The following is a 24,177-nucleotide window of genomic DNA, read 5'->3' as shown; positions in this document are numbered from 1 at the left end:
TTTATTTTATTTTACTTTTGGCTGCGTTGGGTCTTCATTTCTGTGCAAGGGCTTTCTCTAGTTGCGGCAAGCGGGGGCCACTCTTCATCGTGGTACGCGGGCCTCTCACTGTCGCGGCCTCTCTTGTTGAGGAGCACAGGCTCCAGACGTGCAGGCTCAGTAGTTGTGGCTCACGGGCCCAGCTGCTCCGCGGCATGTGGGATCCTCCCAGACCAGGGCTTGAACCCGTGTCCCCTGCACTGGCAGGCAGACTCTCAACCACTGCGCCACCAGGGAAGCCCCCATTCATTTTTATGACTGAATAATATTCCATTGTATGGATATACATTTCGTTTATCCATTCATCAGTTGATGGACATTTGGGTTGTTTCTACCTTTTGGATATTATGAATAATGCTGCTATGAACATTTGTGCACAAGGTTTTGTGTGGACAGATGTCTTCATTCCTCTTGGGTATATACCTAAGGAGTAGAATTGTTGGGTCATATGGTAACTCCAAGTTTAAGCTTTTGAGGAACTGCCAGACTGTTTTCCAAAGTGGCTGCGCCATTTTACATTCACAAACAGTGTATAAGAATTCTAATTTCTCCACATCTTCCTTAACACTTATTATTATGTGCTTTTGATTTTAGCTATCCTAAAATGTATGAAGTGATATTTCACTGTTTTTCTGATTTGCATTTCCATGATGGCTAATGACATTATCTTTCACGTGCTTATTGGCCATTTGTATATCTTCTTTGGAGAAACGTCTGTTTAGGTCCTCTGCCCATTTTACAATTGGGGCTATTTGCCTTTTTATTATTGAGTTGTAGGAATTCTTTACATATTCTAGATGCAGTCTTTTATCAGATATATGATTGCAAAATCTTTCTCCCATCCTTTGCAGTTTTTCACTTTCTTGATGTCCTTTGAGGCATAACAATTTTATGTTTTGCTGATGTCCAATTTATCTGTTTTGTTGTTGTTGTGGCTTGTGACTCACACTTTGGGAAGTGTTGCTAAAATGCACCGTGGGGTTTCCCTGGTGGCGCAGTGGTTGAGAGTCCGCCTGCCGATGCAGGGGACACGGGTTCATGCCCCGGTCCGGGAAGATCCCACATGTCGCGGAGCGGCTGGGCCTGTGAACCATGGCCGCTGAGCCTGCGCGTCCGGAGCCTGTGCTCCGCAGCGGGAGAGGCCACAATAGTGAGAGGCCCGCGTACCGCAAAAAAATAAATAAATAAAAAAATAAAAGAAAATAAAATGCACCTTGAAACTCTGGAAGCTTTGAGACCTCTAAGTTTGGCGGTGGTTTACAGGTTGACTTTGAGGTTGCCTTTGACAGGGATTTCCTCCAAGTTTGGGATTTCATTCCCCACCCAGCCAGCTAGCTCTTGCTCCTTCTCTGGGCTGGAAGCACAGAGCCCCAGGGGACCTTCACCGTGTTTACATTCCCCTCCCTCTCCTGAGGTCTACCACAATAGAGCAGCTGAGATGACAGTTTGGAAATGTCCTTTATTGTGAAAACTCAATGGCCTTTGTCTCTGGGATTTGAAATTTTCATGCAAATGTTGGCAGCCAAGAGTTCGGAAGGAGGAGGGGAAGGGCCGGGAGAAGAAACCCTGCCATTGATTTCCATAGTGAGTCATTTCAGCTCTGTGTTGTCTTGGTTTTCTCACCCATAAAATAGGGGAAAATATGTCCATCTCCCCAACTCAGTGGGGGTACTTTGAAGATGAGTTAGAATACTTTTGAGATCTTGGATTAAAGACATCACTGAGGCACAAGGTGTTATTATAATAATAAATGACTTAATAGAAGAGAGGGTGAGGCCGCTAAAGCAAAGGGCGGAAGGAGAGGCTCTGCACTGTGGAGTGGCTTCGGTCTAGAGCTCCTGGGCCCAGACAGAGTTTTATTCTTAGGAGTGAGATTGTGTAATTTCTCACAAACTGTTTGGGTTATTTCATTTGAGTTCAGTATTGCTCTGCTGAGTACATCCTATATGACTTCTGCCACAAGGAAAGATTACACTCTTTTTAAGAAATAAGATATACATTAAAACAAGTAGAAACAGAGCAAGATATTATAATCAAGCCGTGAACTGAATAACAAGTGTCAAAAAGAAAGCAGAATAGATAATGGTGAAGAGAAGCATTCCCCTATTATGAATCTGAGATCTACCATACACTAGCTGTGTGACTTTGCCTCGTTTTCTTCTTCTGTGACTGCAATTGTTCATATAAAGGACTTGGAATAACGGCCAGCACATAGTAAGCCCTCAAATGTTGGGCCTATCTGGGATCTTGTCAGGCTCGGCTTTTTCTGGTTATGTGATCTTGGCCAAGTGGCTAGATTCTTCTTATCCTCAGTTATCCCATCTGTAAAATGGGGATAAGGATACTTACTAGTGAAACGGAGCAAGACCCTGTGGGGCCCTCCTGGGTACAAATCCTTTCTGTGTTCTCCATTTCTTGTTTGCAGGAAATAGGCTTCATGCAGCGTCCTGGATCTTCCTTGAGTTCCAAAGGGCAGATTGAAAGAGCTGCTGATCAGGGAAGGGAGTGCAGAAACACAGGAGGAGCACTCAAGAAACAATAGTGCAGCCATGGGGCAGGGTCCGGTTTCCAACTCAAGGAACACACATAACAATATTTCTGAGTTCTTCTGCAGGAACTAAGGCCCCCATCCAGGTGGAGGATGGTAACTTCAGGCTGAGCACAAGATTCCTGGAACACTGCCCTGTTACTTCATCACCAACCAATCAGAAGAAAGTCTGCACACAGTGGAAGGTAAGAAAGAATCTGACCCCCTCCCCTGATGATTCTCCCTTTAAAAACTTTCCTGGGCGAGCAGAATCTCTAGCGTTGGTTTTTGGGCAGGAGCGTGCCATCTCCCCAGGTTGCCAGCCTCTTGAATAAAGCAACATTTCTTTTCCAACTAACACTTGTCTCTGGAGTGTTGGCTTTCCAGCGGCAAGCAGATGAAGCTGATTTCCGTTAACACTAGCTCACAAGGCGGAGGTGAGGATGGAGGGAGACAATGTTTGTAAATAGCATAGCAGGAGCCCTACAAATGGTAAGCATTCACTAAATTAGTTATTATCACTGTCAGTAACGCGATTACCTGCCCTGGCTGAGGGGTGCTGCTCACCGAGGGCTTAGTTAAATCAGAGGCCTTCTTTGGAAGCTGGAATTTGAGATGGGCAGGAAGGGATTGATAGGATTCGGGTGATCAGAGAAGAAAGCAGGATTAAAGAACGGCAGAAGCCTGAGGCTGAACTGTCTCTGGAAGGCAGGAGGAGACTGGGGCTTCTCACTTTCCGCACCCCCCCAGTCCGGAGCCTGGCGGGCTGTATCTGGCAGAGCCCGTGGCTGCTGTTTACCTCCGACCCCCTCCACCCCGCACCCGCCTTCGCAATCTCTTTCACCTTCGCAGTCGGCGAGGGCAGTGCTCTGCTAGGTTGGAGGAGGCTCTCCCTCCCTGAGGAATGTGCGACCCTCCCTCTCTGAGGAATGTTCGTCTAGCTTCCCGGGCCGATCCGGCCCAGCGCCTACCACTTTCCCCCGCCGCGGGTAGCCGGGGGAGCCCCGCTGTCTTCACCCCACCCTCCGCCAGGATCCAGTTTCAAAGTCACCTGAAAGCCATTTCCTTCCGCGCACGCCCCTCCCCTCCCTGTAAATCACCTAGGGCTTGCATTTGCCTGGAGTAACTTCTTTTCTTTTCCTTTTTGGCTTTTTTTTTTTTTTTTTTTTTTGCTTATTTTGTTTTTTAACGTGAATATTAGGCGTTTACTAGACACACTTACCTCTACTGGATGTCAAGTATACCCAGCGGTTCTGATGTCAGTGTCCCATCCCTCCTCCCATCCTGGGCTTCTCTTCCCCTGTCCTGTGCTGGGATAGCATCTTTTTTTCAGTACATTTATTGATGAATTACTTCGGGTTTTAAAGTTTATGCTCTTGCTCAAAACGCAGCCGATCCTTATTGAGTGTCCCTGTCGCGTCCTCAGCCCCTCACTTTCCAGGTGTGCACCTTTCGATGCCCACGTGATTACAGACAGACATAAAAACAGGAGACAGGTTCTCTTCGTTTTACCAAAATGGGTCCTTTATTTACACGAGTTTCTGCCTCTTGCTTCTCCCACCTAACAGTCTCGTGGTGGACTCCCTCCAAGTTATCGGCTTCTTCATCTCTTTCTTGTCAGCTTCTCGGAGGTTTGGATTTATATCTGTAAAGGGTCACGGGAACCGAATTTCGGTGAGGAATTCAAGACGTGAGTTTCTGGCTCAGAAAAGCCGAGGTGACCTGCTCTGGTAGGATCAGGACTCCCAAGTCCGATCCCAACTAAGGACTCACTTGGAAGCCCCCTTTCCTGTCCGTACAAAGGGGGCTGTTTTGGCCGTCCGGTGACCTCTTGGGAGGCAGTGATATCAGGTCTGTGACACCACTGTGTGTTCCCCCCCACCCCCACCCCGTGCGTCTTTGTGTCTTAGCGCATCTAGGTTGCTCGGGGGCGGCTAGCGTTCGGCCGGGAGGACACCGCCGGGGCCGCGCGCTCGCCCCACCCGCGGGCGTTAATCATTAGCGGCGCGCAAGCCCCCCTCCCGCCGCCGCAGCCTTTACCCCGGGTTCCAGCTCGCAGCGCCGCGAGGTTGCCCCCGTCCCCCGCCGAGCCGCCAATCGCGGGATTCCAGTCGCTGGCCCGAGTCTCCACCCACTGGAAAAATTCCTGGTCCGCCCTCCCTGTCCCCTCCCGCGGCTGCTGCCGCTCTGCTCGGCCCCGACTTCCTGCCGGGCGCTGGAAGGCGCGCGCGGGCTGGGGTCCCCGGGGGCCGCGCTAGCAGCTGGCCGCGCCCCGGCCGCCAAGGGGCTGGCCGTGGGCGGGAGCGGCCGGCAGCCTCGGCCCCTTCCCGGAGCGACATTCAAACTGGCGCCCGCGTTGCGGCGGCACCTGGGTGACTTCGCGCGCCGTGCGTTCTGGATCCAGCCGGGCGGCCGCTGCTCGGTGAGTGTTCGTCGGTTCTCCCCGCGTCCTCTGCGGGCGCAGCGGGCCGAGCGGCAGTGCCCGGAGTGGTTTTGAAGCTCTCGCCCTCCCGGGCACCCGCCCCAGCCCCCTGCGGGGTGAGGACTCGGCGCGGCAGAGAGGGGCCCGGGGCCGCGTGGGCTCCTCCCAGGGCGACCCTCCAGGCCGAGGGCTGGAGCGCGGGAGGCTCGTGCAAGGAGACATTTTTCTGTCCTTTAGCCCCCACCCCGGAAACGAAAGGAGCGAATGCGCCCCGTGACTCCCAAGAGGCGCAGTTTGAAACCCGGGAAGCCCTCGAGGCGGCGCCCACCCGCGCCCACTGCGCGCTCTTTTGCCCGAGGGCTGGTCCTTGCCTCGGACTGTGGGCCCGGGAGGGGTGGACTCTTCTGGGGAAGGACCCGAGCCTCTGGTCCCGGGAGCCCAAAGGCGCCAGCAGCCTGTTCCGGGTTGGTGTCACACAGTACTCGCTCTGGGAATCTCACGCGTCCTGGAGGGATTAGAGTGGGTGCCAGCAGTGGGGTGTCGGGGAGCCGAAAGCACAGAAGCCACTGCCTGCCACTGCCTCCCTCGACCTCACCCACTCCCGAAACCGGTTTGGTTGATTTTCTCCTTATTCGCAGCCCTTTGGTTTGGAACGCTAGGAGGAGGCGTGCAAACTCGAAAATTTCAAGACGTTTTTAGGTAGCTACTTTTACTCTTTGGAGCTGCTTTTTAAAACAAAAGAAAGAACGGAGTGGGAAATGTAATGGTGGGAGGCTGGAGGGGTGTGGCCTGGGGTGGGGCGGTGTTATAGCGGCCACTGTAAGAGTTTCACCCTCGGAAGTCACTTGCCTGTCTCCTGTTCTGGGGCCCCCAGGAGGCGATCCGGATTGCATCGTCCTACAGGGAACCCTGGACAGGGGGTTCCCAGAGTCTCCTCAGCCCTGCCTCTGCACGCAGCTCAGTCACACCAACCTTGCTCAAAGAAATAATGAGGGAGAGTAATGACAGCCCCGAGGGCTCCCCACTGAGCACATTGCCGGCCTCCCTTAAGGCAAGTGCCTTTCTAGCCTCGCCTTTGCTGGACTGGGAGTGGAATCCTGAGTGACGTAGCTGGGAATGACTTCACCCTAACCATTTCCAGCAGAAAACCTAGGGAGTAAGAACCCAAAAAAGGTGTACCCCTTCCCTCTGTTGTTCACCCTCTTCCCTGTGGGCCTGGGATGCCTCATCTCATCTCCTGCTGTTAATACTCCTTTGTCTCTGCTGCCTGCACTCCCTTCCCAGAAGGCTGGGCAACCCCTTAGATCCCTGGATGTCTTGCTCTGGGGATGGGACAGGGAGTCTGCGTGGGGTAAACCAAGTCCTAGAAGCAGAGGAAGTGGTTTGCTTAAGAGCTGCCTTGGGCTTTTCTACTGCGTTTTATTAGAAGTGGCACACTGGGGAGAGTGGGAAGAGCACTGGCATGGGAGCCCAGCACAGGATTTTGCCTCCGCTTTAGTCCTGGCTCTACTGTATATGGCATCAGATTTCTAGAGTCATCTGGGCTGGAAGGCACCTCCCATGTGCCTAGGCCATTTACACATGCAGGCAGCAGAGCCCAGAGATGTGACGTGACTGGAGCCTGGCTCCTGTTGGCCAAACAGGGACCAGAACTCAGATTTCCTCGTGGTCTAATCCATGCTTTTCCCAACGTGACCTGAGCAAGTCACATACTTTTTTCTGACTCAGTTTCCACATGAGTAGAGTTGGGGACTTGCCTGCTTTTCTTCACAGAGGCTGTGGTAAGGATCAAAGGAAGCCACATACGTGGAAAGTGCTGCATAAACTCCTATACAAAATGAAGGGCTCACGGTGGCTAGGAGGGGCCCTCAAGAGCTTTACAATTTACTGGATACGTCCCATGTGTGCCACAAGGAGACGGTAGATACCAGGAGCCAATGGTGGATGTTTACACCCCTGGCCTGTAATAGCTCCAGGGTAAACATTTGCCTTACCAAATCCACAGCTCTCCCAGGGTCACTGTGTTTACCCTGGAGGTGGCCAAAGGCCATGGCCTGAGGGATGGCCAGGGCAGGAGGGGAAAAGGAGCTGTGTTCCAGATGTATGGCTTGCCCCTTCACCTCCACTCTCCTCTCAGAACCTTGTGAAGGCTCTGGTTCCAAGTCTGGGGGTTGCTACAAGCCCAGGCTGAGCACTGACTTTGGAGGGTTAATCAGGAGATCAACTAGCTATTCCCTGTTGTGTTGAGGGTTGAGGGGACTCTGGGCATTGGGAGAGTGCTGCCTTTGCAGCTGCACTGAAGGCTGTCTTCACCTCCTCATTTGCCCCCCTCTCCCCATCCCAGGCTGCCACTCTGGCCCAGGCCGCTGCTCAGTCCTGCCTCTCTGGCCAGCTGCATGTCCATAGGCCTTTGTTTCAGGGTTGCAAGCCCGCCCTCCCCAGCAGAAGCCCTCAGGTTGGGGCCCTGGCAGCTGGAAATCACTCCTGCCAGCAGGAAGGCTTTACTGGAGTCCACAGGGGACCTGGCAGACCTTCATTTCCTCTTGTAGGCCCCAGCTGGAGCCCCCAACTTGCCCCTGGCCAGATTCTCTCACCATCTTTTCTCATCTTTCCTCCCCTGAATGGATGGGTCATGCTCTTTCTCTTCCTACACTCACACTTCTTAGTTCTATTTTAAAGGATTCATTCATTCATTCAGCAGTTTTTTTGGCATCTACTATATATGAATGCTGGACGCAGAGGACACAGCAATGAACAAAATATACGACAGTCATTGACTTCATGGAGCTGGCTTCTGGTGGGGGGAAGCTGTCAATAAGCAAGACAGATAGTGGAAAGCAAGTTAATGATAAGCAGAGCAACATGATAGGGAGGGTGGATGTGAATTGTCATGGAGGGGGTGAGATGGCATTTTAGATGGGGTGGCCTGGGGCGCATCCCGAGGAAGGGCTATTTGATAATACCTGAAGGAGGAGTTTCTCTTCATCTCTGGTTTCCCTTCCTTTTCTTTTCTTTTTTCTTTTCTTTTTTTTTTTGCGGTACGCGGGCCTCTCACTGTTGTGGCCTCTCCCGTTGCGGAGCACAGGCTCCGGACGCACAGGCTCACTGGCCATGGCTCACCGGCCTAGCCGCTCCGCGGCATGTGGGATCTTACCTGACCGGGGCACGAACCCATGTCCCCTGCATCGGCAGGTGGACTCTCAACCACTGCGCCACCAGGGAAGGCCCTCTGGTTTCCTTTTCTTGTAACCCAGTTCAAGCAACTCACTGCAGGGCTTGACAGCTTACTAGCCCTGCGGTGCTAAACTCCTTTGAGCCTGTGTTTCTCACCAGTAAAATGGAGTTAGTCATCATACCTACCACATACGGCTTTGTGAGACTGAACAATGAGCTAACGTGTGTTAAAGGCTTAGCAGAGCCTATAGAGGTCATCAGTAAGTGATAATCTTTTATTTTGTTATTTCTCCAACCAAATTCTGCAGGGGTAGCCCAAGATATTTCATGCCATTCCTAAATGAAAAGCTTTCTGTTTGAAGAATTAGGCAAGTGGGGAATTAGAGGCAGGTGAAAATCGAAACCCTAGTTAGTGCAGACTTTCTAGTTGGTGGGGCTTTTCAGCCATATCCTAGATTCTCGGGGGGTTGAGGATGTGGGCCTCCCAGGTGTGTGTGCTGCTTCCCCTGCTGACAGGGTGAACTGGGGGCAGCCCTGATTCTTCTCCCTTGCTCTGGAATTCCCCTTGCTTCCAAGCAGCCCAGATGAATCACACCTTCGTTCCTGGCTTCTCTGTCTCACAGCTGGGAAGACTATCTGCCCCTCCCCCAACGTCCTGTAGATAAATTACGCTCAGAGAGGGAGAGAAAGGGATGGTGAAAACGAGGGAGGGGCGGGGGAAAGCTGGGCAGATGGGTGGAGCTGTTTTAGGAGAGCCTGCAGAGGTGCAAGAGGATTCTGATGAAGGCCTAGAGGCAGCCCCAGAAAAAGTTTCAAGAAGTGTCCACCATGGACCAGAATTTTGTGTCCACCATGGACCAGAGTAACAGAATGGACAGGCACTATGAGTGCTCAGAGTCCGGCTGGACTCTGCTCAGCTCTGCACTGCTTCCACCCAGGCATTCTGAGGCGTCTCTTCCCCTCTCTGCTGGAACCGGTCCCTTAAAGGGAGGGACCTGATCTCAAAGCCTGCGGTCAAAAGCTGCGGTGAGCGGTTTCCTGGGGGCCTGGCCCTGGCTCAGGAAGCAGGGGTGGGTGGTGGAGGGCAGGTCCTGGGGGCGTGGTCATCAGCCAGACCACTCCCTCTAAGAGCCCTGTCACCATCCAGCAGGAGCTGGACAGCCGAGCGGGCCCTGTGGTGAAGGAGCTTTCCGGTGCCTGGAAACCAGGTAAAGCTAGATATAATATGGCTTCAGAGGAAGTGGTTGGGAAGGTCCAAACAGCCTCAGGCATTTTTATGATGTTGGGTGACCTCAAGTCAGAGGGGAATGAAAACTGGGTAGGGTCAACGAACCTGTGGTCAGAAGGAGGAGGTACATCCAGAGATGCCGGCATCCGTCTGGGTGCTGGCTGTCTGGGATAAAGGCTGGCTTTGTCAACAGGATCTCTGCTCTGTTCTTATGTTGATTAGCTGCTCTCTGAAGGCAGGGACTCTGAGGCATCTTTGTTCCCACATTGCATGGAGAACAGTGTAAAGTGTAATCAACAGGGCATGATGAGCTTGTGCTGGGGTCCCACCCTGAGGGCAGTCTGGGCTCGGTGATCTCATCTGCTCCAGTTTTTGTTCCATGGAGTTAGAGGAAGAAGTCAGTGGTGGGGGTCAAGCCTAGCCCTTGGTGGGCTGTTGCCATCTGGGAATGCCACAAGGGAGAATGGGGCTTTTTATAGTTCTCTTGCTGGCCTTTGGGGAGGGAGCCCTCCTGGCTTAAGCTCAAGGAGTGGATTTTTAAGCACTCTCAAATTCTGTTTCGTGCTGAGCAGACTCTGGGCCAACCACAGGACCTGAATGAGGTACAGATGGGCACAATGGTAACTGTGCATGTAGCCTTTTGGGAGATAGAGTTGGAGGGTACTAGGGGTTGCTCTGATTGTTGCTGGAGTTTGGCTGAGACTGGAGGGAGAGATGCTACAGGAGTGAAGTCTATTTCACTATGGTAATGGGATCTCGGGAGGGAAGATGGGTTCTACAGGTACTGGAAGCTCTTAAAAAGTCATATCCTTTACTCTCCAGGCCACAAGACTGTGTGTGTGTGTGTGTGTGTGTGTGTGTGTGTGTGTGTGTGTGTCTGTGCACATAAATCAGAGGTTCTCGACCGATAGATGTCAAGTGTTTATTGAAAGGAAAAGAGAACCAGTATCCTTGTGGTCTCTATCCTTTGCGTCGCTACATCCCCAGTGCTTGATGCATAATAGGATTCAATAAATATTTGTTGAATAAGTAAAACCCTACTGTGTGATGAACCTTTAGGAATTAGAGAAATTTTCATGCTCTTCACAAATGTTCTAATCCTGTCTGGAAGTATCTAGGATAGAGTATAACATTCTAAGAAGTTGAACCTGTGGTCAGCTGCTCTGGCACAGGGGCAGGCAGCTCTGTATTCCTCCAGCCTGGGCAAGTGAAAGGGTGCCTGGGGTCACTGGGACCAGTCCTCCTGGGCCTGCTGAGAGTTTGCCACCATGAATGTTGTGTCCAAAGTGGATGGTAGGGTGTGCTTATAGTCTAGAATATAGTTCATCCCATAATATGTCCTATAATATCCCATAACACGTCTCCTACCCTATTCAGGACATGGCCACCCAGTAGCCTTGCTTATCTGCATGGAGCCAAGAAGGTCTCCAGATGAGCCAGGACTCAAGTTCCTGCATTTTTTTCACACCAGCTCCCTAAGACCCTGTTTAACTCTTTTTTTTAAAAAAATAAATTTATTTTATTTATTTATTTTTGACTGCCTTGGATCTTTGTTGCTGAGCGCGGGCTTTCTCTAGTTGCGGTGAGTGGGGGCTACTCTTCATTGTGGTGCGCGGGCTTCTCATTGCGGTGGCTTCTCGTTGCGGAGCATGGGCGCTAGTCGCATGGGCTTCAGTACCTGTGGCGCATGGGCTCAGTAGTTGTGGCGCACGGGCTTAGTTGCTCCGCGGCATGTGGGATCTTCCCGGACCAGGGCCCGAACCTGTGTCCCCTGCCTTGACGGGTGGATTCTTAACCACTGTGCCACCAGGGAAGCCCTGTTTAACTCTTATATAGGAGTTGTGTCATCCTATTTCCAAGCCCACAACTGAAAGGAAGCAGCAAAGGAGAGTGTAAAGAGACCAGCATAGAGAGGAAAAATGACCACAGTGCAACTGAGAGTTGACACTGAGAGTGGACAGAGATCAAGACACTAGGCAAAGCAAGCACGAGCGTAAGAGCCGGGGGTCATTTATTTAGGGGGAATGGCTTGGCACGCCTTGGCCCTTGGGGGGATCATTATTTTGATAATTGATGCTTTGCTGGTAATTGTGACCCTGAGTCATCAAGAAAAGGTTAAATGATGTTCCCTTGACTGTTTAGGAAGGCAGGGAAGGAAGCGTGTAACATGTTTTTAAAAGATGTCCCAGTCAGATAGACTAAAATTTTTAAAAGTGTTGACTCTTAGGTAATATCACTAGTCCTCTCAACGGGGCAAAAAATAAGTGGTGGTACCCTCAACTACAGATAAGGAAACTGAGTCCACCCACACACACAAGGTAGGTAACTTTTCTGAGGTCTCTCAGCTAAGACTTGGCAGGGATGAGGTCTGAACTTCTAAATGACTCTGGAGCACGTGCACTGAACTCTACCCCAGACTGTTTGGAAACCGGGCACACTCTTGAAAACATGGCTCTTGGACAGCTCTCTCTGCAGGGCTTCCGGCTAGTCAAGGTTTTACTGTGTTACTGTGGAGCCAGGATGGGCCCAAACTTAATTCAGCTCCACCCATAGCAGACTGCCAGTTATCCTAAAGGACGCTTGCCTCAGTGGAAACAAGAACGCCTTTAATACATTTACATTTTAAGCACCTACCTGGGTGCCACACAACACTTGCTGAGGCCAGAAAATGATAGGGAGGAGCTGCAATTTCAAAAATCCCAGGCCTCTTTCCGTCAGGAGATTTTGTTCCTTTGTTTTGGTTCTGGACGCTGCTGAAAGATGCTGTGCTGTGCAGTCTAGGTGCTGGTTGTTCCAGTCTGTCTCCAGGGTGGCGGGGCCCGCCCCTGTGTAGGAACCCCTACCCCCATGTTCCCACCATCCAGATCTGGCAAATGGTAATTTTATCCTATTTACTTCTCTCATTTATTATAGAGATAGAATGTTACAGATGCAACTGAAGCTTTCTTTTTCTTCCTAATAGCTTTCTCTTCCCTCCCTCCCACCCCAGAAGTAACATTCTCTTGAATATGGTGTTTATCATTTCTATGAATGTTTTTATACTTTTTACTGTTGTCTCTAAGTAATTTATAGTTTCATGTTGTTTTAATTTTCACTTGTATAGCATCATGTTGAATGAACATTGTTGTCTAGATTTACCCATGTTGAAATATTTAAATCTAGTTTATTCGGTGAACTGTTATATGGTCTCTATTGCATATTACAGTTCCCTTATAGACAGACATTTAGGTTGATTCCATTTTCTCACCTCTCTGAGTAATAACTGTATTTATCATCCATGTGCCAGTCTTCTCTACCATATGTATCAGTGGTGGGATTACTGGGTTATAAATTTTGCTTTTCAAGATAACGGTCAAATAATGTCCCTGAGTGATTTGTAACCAATTTATGTTGTTACCAGAAACATGAGAGCCCCTATTTCACTAATATTGGGATTGTGTCTTGCAATCTGGTAGATGTAAAACGGTATTTTAAAATTAATTTATAAATTGTTTTTTTAAATAAGCGCTTTTGATTAAAGATAGGGATGAGCACTTTTCATGTTTATTGGCTAGCCATGTTTATTATTCTGTGAGGCTTTGCCCTTTACGTTAAAAAAATAAATTTTAACCAGGTAATGTATCCATATGATTCAAACCTTGAAAGGTAATACAGTGAAAAGTCTCCAACATCTGTTCCCTTGCTCCCAGCTCCCCACCCTGTGACAAGTTAGAGATTCCTGGTACTTTTTCAGAGTTTTAATTGCCATTTTCTTTTCTTGTTGATTTTTAGGAGTTAAAAAGTATATATATATATATATATATATATTTATGTATGCTAAATAAATGATAATAAATAATCTTTTGTAGGTTATATTCATTACATATAGCTCTGGATTGTCTTAACTTTATTAATGTCGTTTTTCATAGGGAAGTTTTAATTTTAATGTTGCCAGATGTGCCAGTCTTTTGTTCATACTTTCTGCGTCTTATTCAAGAAATCTTTTCCTACTCTGATTTTACAGAAACATATTTAGTCTATTTTCTTTTTAAATTGCTTCCACACTTACATTTTAAATTCACCTGGAATGTATTTCTTTTATGTGACAATGGTTCTCAACTCTGGCTACATAGGAAAGCCTCATGAGGAGCTTTTTAAGAAAGTACGGATTGTCTGAGCCTCATTTCAGATCAGACCAATAAAATTAAAATATCTCAGGGTGGAGCCTAGGCGTGGCTATGAAATGCCCCAGGTGACTTTTATGTTCAGCCAAGGTTGAGAACCACTTAACCCTGTAAGATGGAACTGATTTTATTTTTTCCAGAGCAATAGCCAATTTTTCCAGTACTAGTTATTGAACAGTCTGTGCTTTTCCTGCTGACTTGTTACTGTTAAGATGTGATTGATAACTTTATTGAGATATATTTCACACATCTTAAATTCACCCATGTAGAGTGGTTTTTAGTATATATTCAGAGTTGTGCAAACCCCCCCCCCCCACCGCTATCCCCGCATCTTTTTTTTTTTTTTTGGCTGGGGGGGCCCTGTTGCTTGGCTTGTGGGATCCTCGTTCCCCAACTGGGGATCAAACCTGGGTGAGAGCTCGGAGTCCCAACCCCTGGACCACCAGGGAATTCTCTCCACTATGTAATCTTAAACCATTTTTATTACCCCTAAAAGAAGCCCTGTATCTTTAGTAATCATTTCCTATTTCCTCCATCCCCTAGCCCCAGGCAATCACTAATCTACTTTTATCTCTCTAGATTTGCCTATTCTGGACATTTTACGTAATGAGTTCATACAATATATAGTTCTATTGACTAGCCTTTTCCATTTAATGTAATGTTTTAGAGTCATCCGTGTCGTGGCATGTTATCAGTTCTTCATTCTTTTTTATTGCCAAATAATATTCCATTGTATGGGTATACTACATTTTGTTTATCCATTCATCAGTTGATGGACATTCTAGCCGTTTCCACTTTTTGGTATTATAAATAATGCTGCTATGAACAGTTGTGTACAACTTTTTGTACGCAGCATATAGATCCCCTAGCTTCTATATGACCTATGGGGAGATGATTATTTACAAGTTAACTTTTTGAGGAATTGCTAAATTGTTTTCCAAATAGGCAACACTATTTTACATTCTTTTTTTTTTTTTTTTTTTTTGCTGTATGCGAGCCTCTCACTGTTGTGGCCTCTCCCTTTGCGGAGTGCAGGCTCAGCGGCCATGGCTTACATGGGCCCAACCGTTCTGTGACATGTGGGATCTTCCCGACCGGGGCACGAACCCGTGTCCCCTGTAACCCGTGTCTCCTGTATCGGCAGGCGGACTCTCAACCACTGCGCCACCAGGGAAGCCCTATTGTACATTCTTAGCAGCAATGTGCAAGGGTTCTAATTTCTCCTCATCCTCACCATTACTTGTTATTGAACATGGTTTTAATTTTAACCATCCTAGAGTGAGTAGGAAGTAGATTTAGTTGTGGTCTTGATTTGCATTTCCCTAATGATTAATGATATTGAGCATCTTTTCTTGTGCTTATTGGCCATTTGTATATGTTTTTTGGAGAAATATCTATTCAAATTTTTGTCCATTAAAAAATTTTTTTTTTTATTATTGAGTTGTAAGTGTTCTTTATATAGTCTGGATACAAGTCTATTATCAGATTTACAAATATTTTCTCCCATTCTGTGGTTTGTCTTTTCACTTTCTTTTTTCTCTTAAAAATTTTAATTTAAAAATTAAAAAAAATTGAGGTGTAATTGATATGTCATTATTGGTTTCAGGTGTACAACTTAATGATTCAATCAATATTTGTATACATTGTGAAATGATCTAGTCCACTTTCTTTATAGTGCCCTTTGAAACACAAGTTTTAAATTTGGATGAAGTTCAATTATCTAGTTTTGTTTTGTTTTGTTGCTTGTGCTTTTGCTATTGTATCTGAGAAACCATTGCTCACCCAAGTTCACAAAAATTTACCCCTATGTTTTCTTCTAAGAGTTTTATAGTTTTAGCTCTTCTATTCAGGTCTGTGATTCATTTTGACTTAATTTTTGTGTATGGTATGAACTAGATATCCAAATTCATTCTTTTGCATGTGAATATACAGTTGTCCTAGCACCATTTGTTGAAAAGACGATTGTTTTCCTGTTGAATGGTTTTGGTACCCTTAATGAAAATCAATTGACTGTAAATGTGAGGTTTTATTTCTGTACTCTCAATTCTGTTGCATTAATCTATATATGTATCTTTATGCCTTGGTAACTATAGCTTTGTAGTCGTTTTTGTGTGTGTGTGTGTGTGTGTTACGCGGACCTCTCACTGTTGTGGCCTCTCCCATTGCGGAGCACAGGCTCCGGATGCGCAGGCTCAGCGGCCATGGCTCACAGGCCCAGCCGCTCCGCAGCATGTGGGATCTTCCCGGACCGGGGCACGAACCCGTGTCCCCTGCATCGGCAGGCGGACTCTCAACCACTGCGCCACCAGGGAAGCCCTGTAGTCGGTTTTGAAATTGGGAACTGTGAGTCTTCCAACTTTGTTCTTTTTCAAGATTGTTTTTCTGGCTCCCTTGCTTTTCCATACAAATTTATGATTAGCTTGTCAATTTCTACAAAAATACCACCTAGAATTTTGAAAGAGATTGGATTGAGTCTGTAGATCAATTTTGCTAACTTTAAGAATGTTAAGTGTTCTGATCCATGAACATGGGATGTCCTTCCATTTATTCAGGTCTTTAGTTTCTTTCAATAGTTTCCAGTATACAAGTCTTACACTCCTTTTGTTAAATGTATTCCAAAGTTTTTAATGCTTTTGCTGATGTTATAAATGGGATTGTTTTGTTTCTTAGTTGCATTTGGGGGGTGGGGTGGGCTGTACCATGCAGTTTGCAGGATCCTAGTTCCCCAACCAGGGATTGAACCTGCTCCCTTGGCAGTGAAAGCGTGGAGTCCCAACTACTGGACTGCCAGGGAATTCCCCTTAATTGCATTTTTTGGATTGTGCACTACTAGTATATAGGAGTAGAAATGATTTTTTGTGTATTGATCTTGTATCCTGCCATCTTACTGGACTCTTTCATTAGTTCTAATCATTTTGTTAGTGGATTCCTTAGGATTTGCTATATATAAGATCATGTCATCTGTGAATAGAGATAGTTTTACTTCTTTTTTTTCAATCTGAATGTCTTTTATTTCTTTTTCTTACCTAATTTTCATGGCTAGAGTCCAGTACAGTGTTGAATAGAAGTATCATGAGGGGACATTCTTGTCTTATTCCTAATCTTAGGGGGAAAGCATTCCTTCTTTCTCCATTAAGATGAAACGCCTGTGGGGTTTTTTGTAGATGTTCTTTGTAAGACTGGGGATGTTCCCTTCTGTTCCTAGTTTGTGTGGTGTTTTTATCATGGAAGGGTGTCAGATTTTGTCAAGTGTTTTTTCTGGGTCTATTGAGGTGATCAGGTGGTTTTTATATTTTATTCTATTAATATTTAAAATTATATTAATTGATTTTTGGATGTTAACCCAATCTTGTATTTCTGGGATAAATTCACATGGTCATAGTGTATACTCCTTTTTCTATGTTGCTGGATTCAGTTTGTTAGTATTTTGTTGAGGATTTTTACAGCCACACTTATAAGGGATGTTGGACTGTAGCTGTTTTTTTTTCTTGTGATATCTTGTTTGGTCTTGATAACAGCCCTCATAGAATGGGTTAAGTGTCCCTTTCTCTACTGTTTTTTGGAGGAGTTTGTGAAGAATTGCTATTAATTCTTTAAATGTTTGGTAAATTCACTAGTGAAGCCATCTAGTCCTGAGCTTTTCTTTATTGGAAGTTTAAAAATTATTAATTCAGTCTCTTATTAACAGGTCTCTTCAGATCTTCTGTTTCTTCCTGAGTCAGTCATTGGCTTATGTCATTCTAAGGATTTGTCTAGGAATTTCATCTAACTTATCTAATTCATTGGCATAGAGTTGTTCATGGTATTTCCTTATAATCCTTTAAGATGTTCTTTTTTGTCTTTGATGTTCTGCGTTTATACTACGGATGATGTGTCTAAATGTGAACTTCTTTTAAATTTAACTTAGTTGTGCTTTCAATATGAGGACAAATGTTTTATGTTCAGTTCTGGAAAATTCATATACATTCTGTCTTTGAAAATTGCCTCTCCCCTATTCTTTCCTTTTTCTTCCTATAGAACTCTATGGACCTCTGTCTCTTAATGTTTATATTTTCTTATTCTTTGCATCTACTTCAGGATAATTTCTTCAGTTTTTTTTTCCATTTCACTAATTCTTTCTTTAGCTGTATTTGATTTTCTGTTGAACGTACCTATTGGGTTTGAAATGTCAATATTGTATACAATTCACCCGTGAAAAATCTGGGTTTGAACTGCGTGGGTCCACTTATATGTGGATCTTTTTCAATAAATATGTACTACAATACTACACAATCTGCAGCTTGTTGAATCCGCGGATGCAGAACTGTGGATACAGAGGGCTGACTGTAAAGTTATATGCGGATTTTCTACTGTGTGAGGGGTTGGTGCCCCTAAGCCCCGTGTTGTTCAAAGGTCAACTGTATTTTATTTCCATTCAGTACTTTTTCAAAGTCTTTTTCAGATTTTTCTTTTATTTCTAGCTTTTGGAGTACCAGTTTGTTCCATCTTCTGACTCGCTTGTCATGGTTTGTTTTATTGTGTGGTTTGTAATTTTTATACTGATCTCCTCTTCATTGGGTTGCAAAGAGTGGGATGCTTAAAAGCAAGGTATTTTGGAGGTCTGCACTTATTGTGATGTTGAGGTCTAGGACATATCAAATGTGTGGGTGAGTGGCTGAGGTGGGGTAGAGGAAAAGACTGGCAGAGGAACTTTGCATGTCTGGCTGCTTCCTGTCATACAGGTCTCTGCCGAAGAGTCACCTTTTCAGAGCCTTCCCAGGCCTCCCTAAATGTCTCCAGCCCCCAGTCCTACTGCCTTTCTTCTGTTTTATCTTATCACTGTTAACGCATCTCTATTCAGAAATATATTAGCTATTTGTCTATCTTTTGTGACCTTCCTCCATATTGGAATGTAAGCTCCATGATCGTAAGGATTTGTCTTTTTTTTTTTTTTGGCCACCCCACGTGGCATGTGGGATCCTAGTTCCCTAACCAGGAATTGAACCCGTGCCCTCTGCATTGGAAGCACCAGAGTCTTAACCACTGGACCGCTGGGGAAATCCCCAGTAAGGATTTGTCTTATTCACTGCTACGTCCCCAGCACCTGGCATGTGGTTTATACTGTCCATAAATTTGAGTGAGCTTGAGTAGTCCTGTTTTTAGATGGAAGTCATCTGAGCCCCGATGCCGCAACTTTCAGCTGGGCTGAGTCTGACCAGGCAGCAGAGGTGAACAGCTTGCCTCTTCATCCCCAAACCTTTTTCTGGACCTCCACTGGAGATGTCTTCTTCTCCCATTATAAGAGCCCAGAAAATACTATCCATCCTGCGTGCTTCAGCCTTCTTCTGGCATGAGTTCCACAGCTGCTAAAATCAGTAGTAGGGATTTGAGTGCCAGAAGCCCTGGGGGAAGAAAATGCACAAAACCCTGGGAAGATCTGGTCCTTACCTTTAGGAGGCTGTGATTGAGTTAAGAAGACATCACACACAGAAAAGAGGTTAGGACGCTTGCCCACTCAGTGAGTCTGCTGTGTAGATTAGCGCTCCTGCTATGAGCTTTCGGTAGAGAAGGCAATCTGCGTGCTGGCCCCTGGGTCACATGCCGTCACATAAGTGGTTTCTGGAGGGATCTATTTGCAAGTTACGAATTCCCAGGTGACTCCATTTTGGCCTCCTTCTGAGGTTGCCCCATGCTGTAGGAACTTGGTCTGAGCATCATAGTGTTACTTGTAAAAGGGCAGAAAGTGCCTGCGGGCGTGCCCGTGATGTGGGCTAAGGATGGCACCTTTCCATTCGTCTTTGGCTGTACCTCTTGGCCCCATTGGTTTTGGGGTTGGGGAATGGTGACAAGCACTGGAATTCCAGCAAACCCTGGCTTTCCCACTTGCCTTGCTGCACAGCTTTTCGGTGAGTGAGTAAATGGCTCTGCCTCATATGGTTATGGTAAGGAGAGTTCCTAGAGAATGTGTTTATTAGCACAATGCCTGCTACACCCTAATAAAATGCTAGTAGATATTATTCCAGGCCGGCACCTTGGGAGCCACTTGTGCCTCAGTTTCCTGATCTGTAAAACGGGGAAATAATACCGAATCCTTGCCTGCCGCCCCTCCCCTCTGCCCCTGGCTGTTGTAAGGGTTAATATTCTCAGGCTCTGAGGTCCTGGGGTGAGGGAGGAGCTGCATAAATGGGTTATTGTTGTGCTGCTGAATGATCTGACTTTGTTCAAGTGTCTTCAGTATTTGACTTCCTGCAGTTAATGTCCCCTGACTTTAATTGCTATAGATATTTGCATGTCCTCAGCGGCTGGCGGCTCTCACCTGCCCGCCTGTGACCTGGGTCCTCACCCAGCCAGGGACCTGCTGAGTTGGGGTGGGAAGCTCCATTTCCTCTGTTAGGGGCCCCCCAGGAGTCAGGAATGAAAGAAATGCAGAAAGTATGACCCACACGCGCAACTGATTCTGAATAGGACGTTTATTGAAGAGGTTTTGCAGGAGGCGGCGGGCGCTTTAATTCCCAAGGCTGTTGGTGGCAGCTCTGTGCTCGCCCCAAGCCTGTTAACTGCTTGACTGCTGGTGCTTGGGGAGAATGGAGCTCCCCGGCCCCACGCGGCTCTCCTGGTGCTCGGACGGGAGCCCTTTGGAGAAAAGCGGTAGGTGCTGGGCTGGGCCAGGCCATGGGGTGTGAGTGGGGCATGACCAGGACTATCCCAACTCCAGGCCTCCAAGTCTTGCCAAACTCTTGTGAAAAATCTGGCTGGCCACAGGCTTTGGGGCAAAAGGTAAATGTCTCCCTTGGGGCTTCAGAAACTAAGGATGGGTGTAGGAGAGTTGGTCTCTTTTTAATCCTGTCCTGGCTTCTTCCAGTGGATTTGTCCATCGAGGCCCGGTAAGAGCAAGATAATCCTGTGTTCCTCTTAGAGGCGATTGCAAGTGGTTCTGCGAGGGGCTTCGGAGGGGCTTCTGATCTCTGAACACTCGGAGCTGTGTGGTGAGAGAACGGGGCTGTTCCTAGAGGGACCCAGCACGTACTGGGAAAAGCAGAGTTGATCTCCCATTTCTTCCTGAAGTTTCCTTTTCTCAGAATCCACAGAGGGTGGTTATTTTGGATAAAATCAAGGGCTGGCAGTGGAGCAGGTGAAAGGAAGGTCTTCCCCACCCACCCTGTCTTTTCCCTGGTGCCCAGGCCGGGGCAGTGCCCACCACTTGCAGAGCTCTGGGCTGCAGGAGCAGGGAGGTCAGGGGGCAGATTGCCACTCTGCTTCGGCTTGACTTTCAGCCCTGAATCAAGGCCTTGATTTTCCAGGAGCAGGACTCTGCTGCCTGGGCCATGCCACTCCATGCCATGTGTGTACCCGCTCGTCCAAGAATCTGGGGTTTGGTGACAGCTGCCCCCCCGTCTGAAGTCTGGTCTGTGTAACCTCTCAGCTGAGGGAGAAAGCTGCTCTCCTCCCACCAGGGAACTGGTTGGATGAGTTTTCTCGGGCCTCCCTGGTTGAGGCCCCTTAGAAGGGAAGGCAGGGACCTGGGGGGGGGGGCAGGTGCTGTGGGGTGGAGAGGGGCCCTCTCCTCTCCCTCTCTCCTGCAGTGGGATAGGGATCCCTGGGGGACAGGGTGGTGCAGGAGGCCCTGCTCTCCAAAGGGCTGGCTGCCTTTGAGAATTGACCTTGTGTGAGACTATAAGCTCTGACTTGGAAAACCCACTTTCCTAACATGTCTGGGTCGGGTGCCAGGCCCAAGGTCAGCATCCAGGGCAAAGAGGAGGTGTTGGTCGGAGCTCTTCTCTTGCTGTTGTGCCCGAGGGCCAGGGAGGACCAGGGTGCATGACTGATGGTAGCAGTTCATTAAAAGGGGGCTGCTCACGTTTACGCACTTTTCCGGGTCTGGGTGCTCTTGCTTGGAACTGGAGACCAAGGTGCGTTTGGGGGAGCCTCCCTAATTCTCATTTGCTTGCGGAGGGAAAGTGAGACTTTGGGGAAGGGAAAAACCGTCAGGTGGTAAGATGTACACTGACTGCTCCCCCAGGCCAGCTGGGAGCTGCTGTTCTAGAATCACAGTGGAGATTCCCTTCTGCTTAAGCCCTGGTATCTCAGTTCCTAGACTTGGCGTTCTCCCCCTGCTTTTAGGAGCATTGCATTTACGTGTAGGTTCATATCTCCACATTTATTGGGGGCCGCGTTTCTTCCCCCTTCACAGAGGTTGGGATGGGTGTCATACTTCTTTCTAGCATATGTTCCCTGACTGTCTCTTTCCTCCTTGAAGCTCTCTGTAAACAGTCAGCACCTTCTTGGGCCTCGGGATTCTTCATGAACACGCTGGCTGTATAGATCCCTGAGGCCATAGCCCCACCTGGCGGTCTGTACCTTTTTAGGGCAGTTTCTCACACCTTGTCTCCTGGAGTCTCGGTGGTGGTTCTTCCAGGCCTGGCCTGGGTGTGCCCTTCCCCACAGTTCCTTCGGTCTGTCCTCGGCCTGCCTTCCAGCCTCGCCACTTGCTGCCAGACGCCCCAGGTCCTTGAGTGGTCCAGGTCCTTTCGGGGCTCCACTGTCCCATGCTGCCACCCTTGCACCAGATGCCCTCAGAGCTCTTCTTCACCTGGCAGAAGCTTACTTATCAGTCAAGACTCAGCTAAAACTTCACCTCCTTTAAAGCTGCCGGGTCCCCCAGGTGGCATTTGCTACTCCCGCTTCTGTCAGCGGAGTTTATGTGTACTCCTGTTTCAGCACTTGAGGCACTGCTTTGTGGATAATCTGTTGATATAACTATTTTTTAAATTATGATTTTGTTATTATTATTATTACTTTTTTTGGTACTGTGTGGCTTGTGGGATTTTAGTTCCCTGACCAGGGATTGAACCTGGGCAGTGAGAGTGCAGAGTCCTAACCACTGGACTGCCAGGGAATTCCCCAGATATGACTATTTTTCCTTCTAGAATTCTCTTCCTCAAAGATAGAGGGGCAGTGTCTTATTCCTTTCAATATCCCTAGGGCCTAGCATCATGCTTGGAAGTGTTGAGTGATTCCCAGACTGGAGGCTGTCTTGACCTCCCACATGGCTCCAACACCACCCTCTACTTCCTTTTGTTATTATTATGTGGGATCTTAATTCCCCAACCGTGGATCGAACCTTGCCCCCTGCAGTGGAAGCACGGAGTCTTAACCACTGGACCAGCAGGGAAGTCCCTGCTTTCTTTTGTTATTGATGTGCTTGTCTCGTTTCTCCTGGTAGAATATCAGCTCCTGGGAGTGGGCTCTGTGGGTGATTCATTTCTGTGTCATCCACAAGGCTGCAATGTCCTTGTGCAAAGTAGATGCTTGAATCTATGGTTCAGTGAATTCTGAAGCTCATGACTTGGGACGGGCCAGCAGTGCTAATCCCTAAATGAGCGGTAGACCCTGTGGTACAGGTGGCTCACTGCCCTGCTCCCTGTCGTCCAGCGAGTTAGGAGCAGAGCTAGCACTGGTTTTGAGCTGTGCTGGCTGGAGTCCCAGGGCTGTTCATACACATTCTGCTGCTTCGCCCTCTTTGATATCCCCTGTGACTTAGGAAATGGGGCTTTCCCCAGTACCTTATGTCTTTGTGACGTGCTGGCTCTCCCATATCTCCACCCTGGAGATGGACTGTGTTTTTTCTTTAAAACCCAAGGACCAGCGTCCAGGATGGTTTCTACTGATCACTTCTTTGTGCTTTTGCTGCCTCACCTCACCTTCAATTCTGTTCCTCCTCAGGCCTGTTGTGCCCCATGGCTTTGTTCCCTTCCTAGCTGAACATGCCGGTCTCTACCTGTGGAACCCTGAGGAATGTGCCCTGCCTGCTACAGCAAAGGACTGTGACTCATACTTCATCCTCTGGTTTGACCTTCTGTGGGGCATAGATATCAGACTTTTTCCTTTCCAGCCTAATTGCTTTATGTTTGCCCTTATAATATCATGGTCCGAATGTATGTTGGGATCATAGATGATGGATGATTGGTGGGGTGAGTGGGGAGGGGAGGGTTAGGTCATGCTGGTTCACCAGGTTTAACCCATATCTTTACTATTGATTTGAGATGTAGGTCAACTTTTCTAGGCACACGTCAGAAAAATCTCTTGTCCTGGTGCTGTGGAGCAAATAGTGATTCATCCATCGTCCTCATCGCTCCCATTTATGGGGGGTTTACTGTGTGTCAGTTGTACAGATTGCTCTACTTGTATCATCTCAATCTTGGAGACCAGCGAGGTTGGTAGTACTGCTGTGCTCATTTTACAGGTGAGGAACTTGAAGCTTGGTCAGGTCAAGTGACCTGCCCAAGGCCACACACAGCCAGCAGAACGGAGGAGCTGAGGTTTAAACCACATCTGCCTGACTGCAATGCCTGTGAATCCGTTTAGTGCATTTAACCTCTGCTCTGGACTCCCACGTACTCACGTACTTGCTCATTCTCTCCTTCTCTTCTGACAACTCAGATCTAGTGGGTCCCTGTGTTCCCACTTGCTTCCAGCTGAGATTCTCCAATGCCTTTGAACCTGTTGCAATAGTAAATGCTGCAACTCTTGAAAGTGTGGTTCAAGCCGAGAGGACTCCAAACAAGCAGCCCCTACAGTGGGCAGAGGGGGGCAACTAGATGGCTCATTTGTAGCATTGGGTCCCTGAATTTTGCTGATAAGGAGG

At 47.7% G+C, this 24,177-nt stretch overlaps 1 protein-coding gene across 3 annotated transcripts in view; it reads left to right on the top strand.

Annotated features, from left to right (window-relative positions):
• The first annotated feature begins 2,660 nt into the window (after nt 1–2,660).
• Nucleotides 2,661–24,177, top strand: part of PLEKHG3 (pleckstrin homology and RhoGEF domain containing G3) — a 44,739-nt gene continuing 23,222 nt past the window's right edge. The window contains exon 1 of one of the 3 annotated variants that reach the window (XM_067733413.1): nt 2,661–2,772. The gene's annotated coding sequence lies outside the window, so the exon portion shown is untranslated. Of the gene's footprint in view, nt 2,773–4,782; nt 5,003–24,177 lie in introns of those variants that run through there. The other 2 variants (XM_067733454.1, XM_067733405.1) reach the window with 2 other exon arrangements.

This window comes from Pseudorca crassidens, chromosome 1, assembly GCF_039906515.1.
Source record: "Pseudorca crassidens isolate mPseCra1 chromosome 1, mPseCra1.hap1, whole genome shotgun sequence".
NCBI classification, from domain to species: domain Eukaryota; kingdom Metazoa; phylum Chordata; class Mammalia; order Artiodactyla; family Delphinidae; genus Pseudorca; species Pseudorca crassidens.
The sequence above is the reverse complement of the archived record's forward strand: the minus strand, read 5'-3'. Positions and strand labels throughout refer to the sequence as shown.